Consider the following 8,502-nt stretch of genomic DNA (forward strand, 5'->3'; position numbering starts at 1 on the left):
TGACAATTTTAAAAGCTGCTCGTACAGGTTAGGAAGAGGGCCTTAAAACTGACATAACTAGGAGTACAGCAAAAAAGATGAAGGACACATGTAATAAGCCAAAGTTCAGAGGCCTCTCTCACAGCGCTATTTTTACTGCATGAATTTTCTGATTGATTGTGGTAGAACGGAAAAACAAACAGATTTGCCCTGCCATAAATTAAAAACAAGGACCTATTTTGACAGTAAATGCAGAATTTTTTCATGTAAAGTTAAAGACATTATTACCCACATACAAAGTAAAATTTGCCGCCAAATTTAGTAACAAAATTCCCTCCCTTGCAAGTCTAGGAGGCACCCCTGATTGACTTAGGGCAGGGAGTGAGTTGTCATATATTGCGTCCATGACTTATTTGGCATAATGAAATAAATCTTATTTTGTAGTTGTTTAAATCTGAATTTTACAATGATTTTGTATGTTCTTATTTTTTTCTAATACAGAAAGCCATCAGATTCTTGTTTTATATCTATTTTTGTGCATTTACCTAGATTTTGTTGCTGACATAATTGGATGAATTACAATAAGCTCCATTCTATTCTGTGATCCATATTTTTGTCAAAAACCACCTTCTTTGGAGCAGTTTTATTCCTATGTTGTCAGTTTGTTTGGTTGCTGACATAAAAGAATTGAATTGTTGACTACTTTTAAACCATTCTTGCCAATCTGATGTTTTGTTGAAATATTGTTTATCTGGTTTGTTGCCAACATAAATTAATCAGTTGTCTGCCATTTCCAATCATTTTTGTGCCAAACCACCACCTTCTCTACAGACGGACTTTGTTTTAGAACATATAATACTTTATCCATATTATTACAAGTTATTATTACCCCTTGGACCTGCATAATTATTGGATGCATAATTATAATCCATAATAATATACATGTTCTTTTGAAGCTGTTGCTGACAAACTAAAGCGTTCGGTGTATTCACTGGTTAACCATGAAAAAATGCATTATGTATCCATTAACTCATTGTCTCCCAGGTACGGATATATCCGTACCCACTCTTATGGCTCTATCTGACCAGGTACGGATATATCCGCTGAGACTGTTGGCTTCAGTCGCTTCCTGTAGAGTCCATCCAACGCCTGCATTCCAGCGTGTTGATACACAGTTACTACACAGTTACTACAATTCTGTGTGCCTGCTGCAGCACAGCTGGCCTTGGCAAAAAAAACCTTGGTCAACATAGGTGGGGTAGCCAGTGTGGAGGTATAGGGGGTCCCAATGGAACTTCAGAGGGTCGGAAGACAAAGAGGTTCATTATATCTTGCTTTCTGAATGAACTTTCCTTGCCAACACATGATTTTTGGAGGGCTCATTTCAACATAATGCAGACATCCGGAAGTTCTTTGAGCTGTTCACGAAAACATTATGGTCATATCGGTTAGATTTACATGTACTCTGTAAAGTTGCGTCGGTACAGGTCTGGCAGAACATTTTCTTAAAACAGTACCGACGGTACGCATAGTGTACTGCGTCCCAGGACCCGCTCTCTTCAGGTTTAGTGTGTTGTGGAACCCCCTCCATGAATTTCCAGTACTGTATGTTTTTTTGGCTTTTGGAGCGTATATTGGACGCAGGGCCACACAGTTTGGGGAACCCTGGAGAATGGAAGGACCTATGGTGATGCACGAAATGAGAAGGAAGCTGTGTCGGTGTGAAAGCTGGTGCCATCATTTTCTGATGAAGATAAGAATAGCAAACATACATATCGTCCAGTTTTGTTTCTTGTCTAGGTTTGGATATTCTGTGTCTTGACCCAAAACCACTTACTTGGATAAATCATATCACTTTTATGTGTTGACGTCTCGTACTTTCAGAATAATTCCACCGGGTTTTTTTTTTTGTGTATTTTTTTTTTGTACTTGCATTGATCTCATTCCTGATCACATTTCTGACCGTTTAAAATATTTTTGTTAAAGTACATTTACAGCTGAATCACAATTATATTAATTGATCATGTGTTAGGCAGCCATGATATTTTTTTGTTTTGTTTTGTTCTTTGCTACTCTTTTACAGATACATAATCACCACTGTTTTTGCGTTTCTTTGAATACATCAAGGAGTCTTGGGCACAGTTTGATTCCCACTGATAGCAAAACTGGGATTGTTGTTCCTTTATTTATAGTTTATTTTAAAATGTATTTCTTTGGAATTTGATCATTTTGGGAGGGGGGGGATAATCTAGGGGCAGCATGATAACCACTATCCAGGGTTTAACCATTACATTGTATCATAGATTTTACATCACAGGAGCTTGTATCAAATCGCCGGTCGATCATTATTTACAGTCTACTACTACTATATACTACTATAGTAGTAGTATATAGTAGTAGTAGACTGTAAATAATGATCGACCGGCGATTTGATACAAGCTCCTGTGATTTTACATGCAAGTTTTTTTTCAGGCAAAAGTACATAATCAAACCTGCCCTGATGATATTGTTTGATTATTGTCCCGAACATTTGATGTATCTGGGACAAAATATACAATTCTCTGATTCTTTGTCATGAGTTTGTGAATTCTTTGCTTTAGTTTATAAAAGATTTTTAAAAATAATTAGGACAATAGCAGATTGATTTATTAAATTTATACAAGTGGTTTGATTGCATGGCTGGTCAATTTTGTGTTGGGGACTGCAGGGGCACGTGTGTGTGTGCGTGCATACATTCGTGCGTGTGTTTGTCTGTGTGTGTACGTGTGTGTGCATGAATGTGCTAGTGTGTTTGTGTGTGTGCATGAGTGTGCTAGTGTGACTGTGTGTGTGTGCATGAATGTGCTAGTGTTTGTGAGTGTGCTAGTGTGAGTGTGTATGTGTGTGTGTGCATGAATGTGCTAGTGTGTGTGCATGAGTTTGCTAGTGTGACTGTGAGTGTGTGTGAATGAGTGTGTGTGTGCATGAATGTGCTAGTGTTTGTGTGTCTGCATGAGTGTGCTAGTGTGAGTGTGTGTGTGTGTGTGTGTGCATGAATGTGCTAGTGTGTTTATGTGTGTGCATAGGGGTGTGTGTGTGTGTGTGCAATGTGCATGGATGTGCTAGTGTGACTGTGAGTGTGTGTGTGTGTGCATGGATGTGCTAGTGTGACTGTGAGTGTGTGTGTGTGCATGAATGTGTGAGTGTGTGTGTGTGCATGAGTGTGTGAGTGTGTGTGTGCATGAGTGTGCTAGTGTGAGTGTGTGTGTGCATGAGTGTGCTAGTGTGAGTGTGTGTGTGCATGAGTGTGCTAGTGTGAGTGTGTGTGCATGAGTGTGTGTGCATGAGTGTGTGTGTGTGTGCGTGCATGAGTGTGACTGAGTGTGTGTGCATGAGTGTGACTGACTGAGTGTGTGTGCATGGATGTGCTAGTGTGACTGTGTGTGTGCGTGAGTGTGTGTGTGTGCATGAGTGTGCAAGTGTGAGTGTGTGTGTGCATGAGTGTGCTAGTGTGACTGTGAGTGGGTGTGTGCATGGATGTGCTAGTGTGAGTGTGTGTGTGTGTGCATGAGTGTGTGCATGGATGTGCTAGTGTGACTGAGTGTGTGTGCATGAGTGTGTGCATGGATGTGCTAGTGTGACTGTGAGTGTGTGAGCGTACATACAGGAATACAGTGGAACCCCTCTTTAAAACAAAACAAACCCTAAGAAATCGGGTCTTCAAAATGAGGGAGTCTTAAAGGAAAAGTCCAAGGTTTAGGGTCACTTTTGATACGTTGACCCTCTTAATTCATCAACCACAAATGCGTGTGTAAAAATGAACACAGAAATCCAAAAAGTATACTTTGACTCGTTTTTGGTTGTTCTGAATCGTTCCATCGCGCGCGCAGTCTTGGCTCATGACCTTGTGCACATACGTGTGCTACGTCACGAGCCTTGAACAACAAATATGGCCGGCTCAAGCAGTGAGGAAGACAAGTGGAATACGGACCGGTTTTCAGCCAGCCTGAGGTTTTAGCGTGCCCGTTTGAGCCTCTTCGTCGTCAAAATGCTGGCGAGGCCACAAGGAACTGCTTGAAACAGAGCCAGCATAAGCGGCAATACGAAATGGTATGTGATTCTCTTTGTTGTGATGTTGAAACACTAGTCCTTGAACTGCCCAGTTTAGAATAAATGCTTCCACAGTGATGTTCACACGCGACTATCCTTATTTTCTCTTTCTGAGTAATTCTTCAGTCACACAACGAAACATGTAGACATCAAGTTAACATTGCGCAAAGCCTGTTTCTTGCGGACAAAACTGCAATTATCCTGGTATTTTTATTTGCGACAGTAAGACACTACATGACATCGACACCACTAAACAGTGAAACTTTTTTGAAATGGCGGTGGGCTGCTTTCATGTGCTAATACTAGATCTAATAGTGATCCTGACATTTTTCTTGCGAAACGGTCAAAGGGAAGTAATAAATGAATTTAGTTTTTTTAAACGAGCACACGTGATTTCCGATCTCAAACTAGATCTGAAATCATAAGATTTTCTGAGCAGTGGCGAAACGCTGATGGCGTGATATCGCAAGCCGTTTTGGAAGCAAATAAGCACTGTCAGTGTCAGACATATGCTGAAACACGATTACAGCAGTTCAAACTTTTTGATTATTGATTTTTAGGAGTACTCAATATCGGACAGTCACACTACAAAAAAGACAATGCGTTAGTGCATAGATCGGTATTCTCAAACGTCACGAACACTGAACAGACAGTACGTTGCTACTATATATTTTACTGTATTAACAAAACCTCACAGTCCCATTAAAAATGTGTGGTGTGTGCCGAAAAGCAACCATATGAGATTCAGTCAGTGGGACCCTGAATCTACCTGGGGTTAAATCGGGTTATTGACTCTCATTGCATGAATTTTTAAACTGAATACTGTATATAGGCTACATGTACTACTGTTCGTGTTGTTTTTGTGATCCACTGCAATTTATGTGTATACCTTAGAATCTCAAGGTAATTTTTGAACGGGGCATACCGAGATGATGCATTTTGCCATGATCACAGAGTGATACGTGTATTTTGCTTATCAGGTGTCAGTGCAGAAACTCCAAGAGGGAACGAAATTCAAATATCTGGAAAACCTGGATGAGGAGATAGACAGGCTAACAGCACATCCTCCTATGTTTGCTCGGACATATACTACCTTCAAACTGCATACTATGCGTACACACAGGAATATGGACGACTCAACATTGATCAAAATGGGTAAGTAACACAACACAAACAGATGATTTCCATTATGATAGATTTATTTATCTGAAACTGAAAGTAAAATTGACAACAGAGTGTACAATTTGTTTTCAAATACGAAAATATCACATTGGGTTGGAAAAAAAAACACACCAACATATATCATTAAAACTATTCTTTATTTCTAAACGCATACATATCAGCATAGTTTATTCATGTAAACATCCTCATTTCGGTTCCCAGTCTATCTGAAATCAAGGTAAGATATGCCAAAAAAATAGCGATCACACAGTGCTTCAGCATGAATTTGAAAACCTGCTCTACGTCACATAGACACAGCGTGTCTTATGATTCTATCCACCCTCTCCAAACAAACACGTACACGTTTTCTCGGGTACGAATGTCTTAAAAGCTCAAACTAAGCTGCTGTTTTATTCTGTCTTGCTTTGCAGGAAATACAGGCACGTCGCTTACCCATGACAGGCAGCTGGTGCGCTAGCGAGTGGGGTTTCTAGGCACAAGCATCAGAGTACCATTACCAACCTGTGCAGTCAAATACTTTCCCAAACGGATGAAGAGTGGGGTTCAAACTCCCTGAGCTACAGAAGGCTGAAATATACTTTTACAAATCGTGTGACTGTGTTGAACTAGTATCTTTGGTTGAACAGATTCCTGCGTGGTTTGAAGATACTGAGTTGTCACGTGGTCCAGTACATGGTTCACATTCTGCAACATTTTGTTCCAGACTTTTTCCACTGTTGGTGTACTCCAGCATCAGGTAGTCAGTCCATGAGCCGGTCAGCATAGCTTGTGTCCAGTATTTTTCGTTTGCCTGTTGCCTGAAACATGGTTTTGGGGAAGTAACTAACGATCTCTGCACACATTTTAACATGTGAATAAGAACAGAAAAGTTTGTCAAAAGTATACATAGTTTAATTTGCATTTACTTCAAGACCAGACTTTCTTTTCGTTCATTATTTCTTCATAAAGATTCTGGAAATTAACAAAATGTTTCCCCCTATCAAGGCCTCCTAACTTTTTTTTAAATGCAGGTCGGTTTTTTGTCATCTGTGCATTACTACCTCTTGCCACCCGTGCGGTCATTGCCACCAGGTATCTCAACAATCAAACCGTCTATACAGGCATAAAGGCACGTCCTTTTCCAAAACAGGATTGCTCACTACACAGATCTGCGAAGACTTTTACATGGAGAAAAAAAATCTCTTGACTTGAACATATACCAGGAATAAACATCCTGACTGGTTTTTGGAGCTGGATTTTTTAGGGAATGTTTTACACGTGTGGCGTTTAAGAAATTAATTCATAAAATTCTACATTCGCAAAGAGAGTACTCATACTGTTACAGAGTGTTGAGTTCTGGTATTTTTCAAAACGGAAGGATGGCCACATCCCATGTAAAAGCCTGGTAAGATTTGAGATTTTGAACCCAATCGTTTACACGGGAAGGGCTGTCGAAGGGCTGTCCATTTAAGAGGAGGCATCCATGCCTGGATGAGAAATACACTGATAACACAGAAAAAGCACGAGTTTAACCTGCATATTCACAAAACTGGTTCAGAGGTCCGGCAAAGGGAACACATGTTAGTTATTTTAAGAGAACATCACGAAGACCGAATTATTAAATTAAAGCCTTTCTGCAAGAATGTACATCTTCTATGAATTATATTCTAAAACGCCACATGTGTAATTCATTCCACACACAAAATCCAGCTCCAAGAAGCAGTGAGGCTGTTGATTATTGGTATGTGTTCAAGTCGACAGATGATTTTTCCTGTGTAAACTGAGCCTTGGCAGATCTGATATAGTGAGCAAAGACCTGCATTTTTTTTAAACGTGTTCAGAGGCCTTGAAATGGTTAAACATTTTGTTTATTTCAAGTAGTCTTTATGAAGAAAAAATTAACAATAAGGAAGGCACATGGGTTGAAATGCAAATTAGATTCCTTTTGACGAACTGTTTATGTTCTTCTTCATGTGTTACATTATGCGTACGTAGATCGCAAGATATTTTCGAAAAAATTCATAGATAAGCCAATCTGCAAACGGACAAAAATTCACAATATAAATTTATGAAGCCAATAAATTTGACTCAAGAACAAAGCTTATGTGTTTGAGGTGATGTGCATGGGTATGAATGTTGAATGAGTCCGTCAAAGATACCCTCCATGTCGCCTCACAGTGGAACCTACCATTAAAATTATACCACCTTAAATTACCTTGCTCTTTCAAATGTACTGCTTAAACTTCTTGAACATGCAACTCTTGCTGTCTACCATAAAGACCATCAGGTCAACAACATACTCGTGAATGTTTTGTTTTGGTCTATAATTAAACATTTCAGAAAATACCCTTTTTTATATTTTTTATTCGGAAGCATACTGACTTTATTTGAAACTACTTCGACAGATATAGTTTTGCAGGTTGACGGGAGGTGAGTTACGAAAGAAATTCAATCCATATGTCGCTCAGCACAGAAAGCATAAACGATTAACATGAGTAGAAATGAACTTGTACTTGTTTTCATAATGTATTATTTGGATGGTATCTGTCAAAGACACTTTCTCGTTTTTTTGCAAAGCTAGAATAAGGCACTAATTTTCAAAACAAAACAAAAATCTTACGATGAATGGCACGTTGGTTTTCTCCTGTGGTGATTCTGGACGGTAGGAACAGGACTGGTCAACAGTTGCGTTGTGATCACGGAGAACCGGGAAATCTGGAATGCCGAATGGTCACGGTGTCAGTGTCTAGTGACCTGTTCTGACCAGTGGCCGTGAGTGATGATGAAAGGTCTGGAAGTAAAAGAAGAGAGAAAATGAGTGTGAGTATAAATCAATTCGAAAGTATGCTTCTGATCTATACAGTACATTGAACATTTAGACACCCTCTGGAAGTCGTCTGGATGTGTATCCATGTTGTAGCAATTAGACTGGTTTTGCGTCTCTCAGTCAATGCAGAAAGATTAATTCCCTGCACAATTCGTAATCTTCTTGTCTCTAGCATGCAGGTGTCTGTTTATCTTACCGGTTGCACATCCACCAAAAGTTTAGATCTGGTAAAAATAGCATTAAGCCATGATTCCAGCAAACGCTGCCAATTTCATGAATTGATATCAGGGGATAGTTTGCGACTGAATAGAATAGATAACGTGACACACGCATTGTCTTACGTGTCCACAACCCTGACTACTTTTTACTCTTGCTCTTAGCTCAGCTCAGACCGTTCTGTAACTTTGTAGATCTAGCCTGTGGCGCATCTGTACTCCAGCGAATAT

The 8,502-nt window shown here is 39.6% G+C and overlaps 1 long non-coding RNA gene across 1 annotated transcript; it reads left to right on the forward strand.

The window, feature by feature from the left end:
• Window positions 1-3,698: 3,698 nt before the first annotated feature.
• LOC138979879 (uncharacterized) lies at window positions 3,699-7,328 on the forward strand. Its single transcript, XR_011460163.1, has 3 exons — window positions 3,699-4,068; window positions 5,049-5,223; window positions 5,661-7,328. It is a non-coding gene; the product is annotated as an uncharacterized lncRNA (long non-coding RNA).
• The last annotated feature ends 1,174 nt before the right edge of the window (window positions 7,329-8,502 follow it).

Source organism: Littorina saxatilis, linkage group LG11 (assembly GCF_037325665.1).
Source record: "Littorina saxatilis isolate snail1 linkage group LG11, US_GU_Lsax_2.0, whole genome shotgun sequence".
NCBI lineage: Eukaryota > Metazoa > Mollusca > Gastropoda > Littorinimorpha > Littorinidae > Littorina > Littorina saxatilis.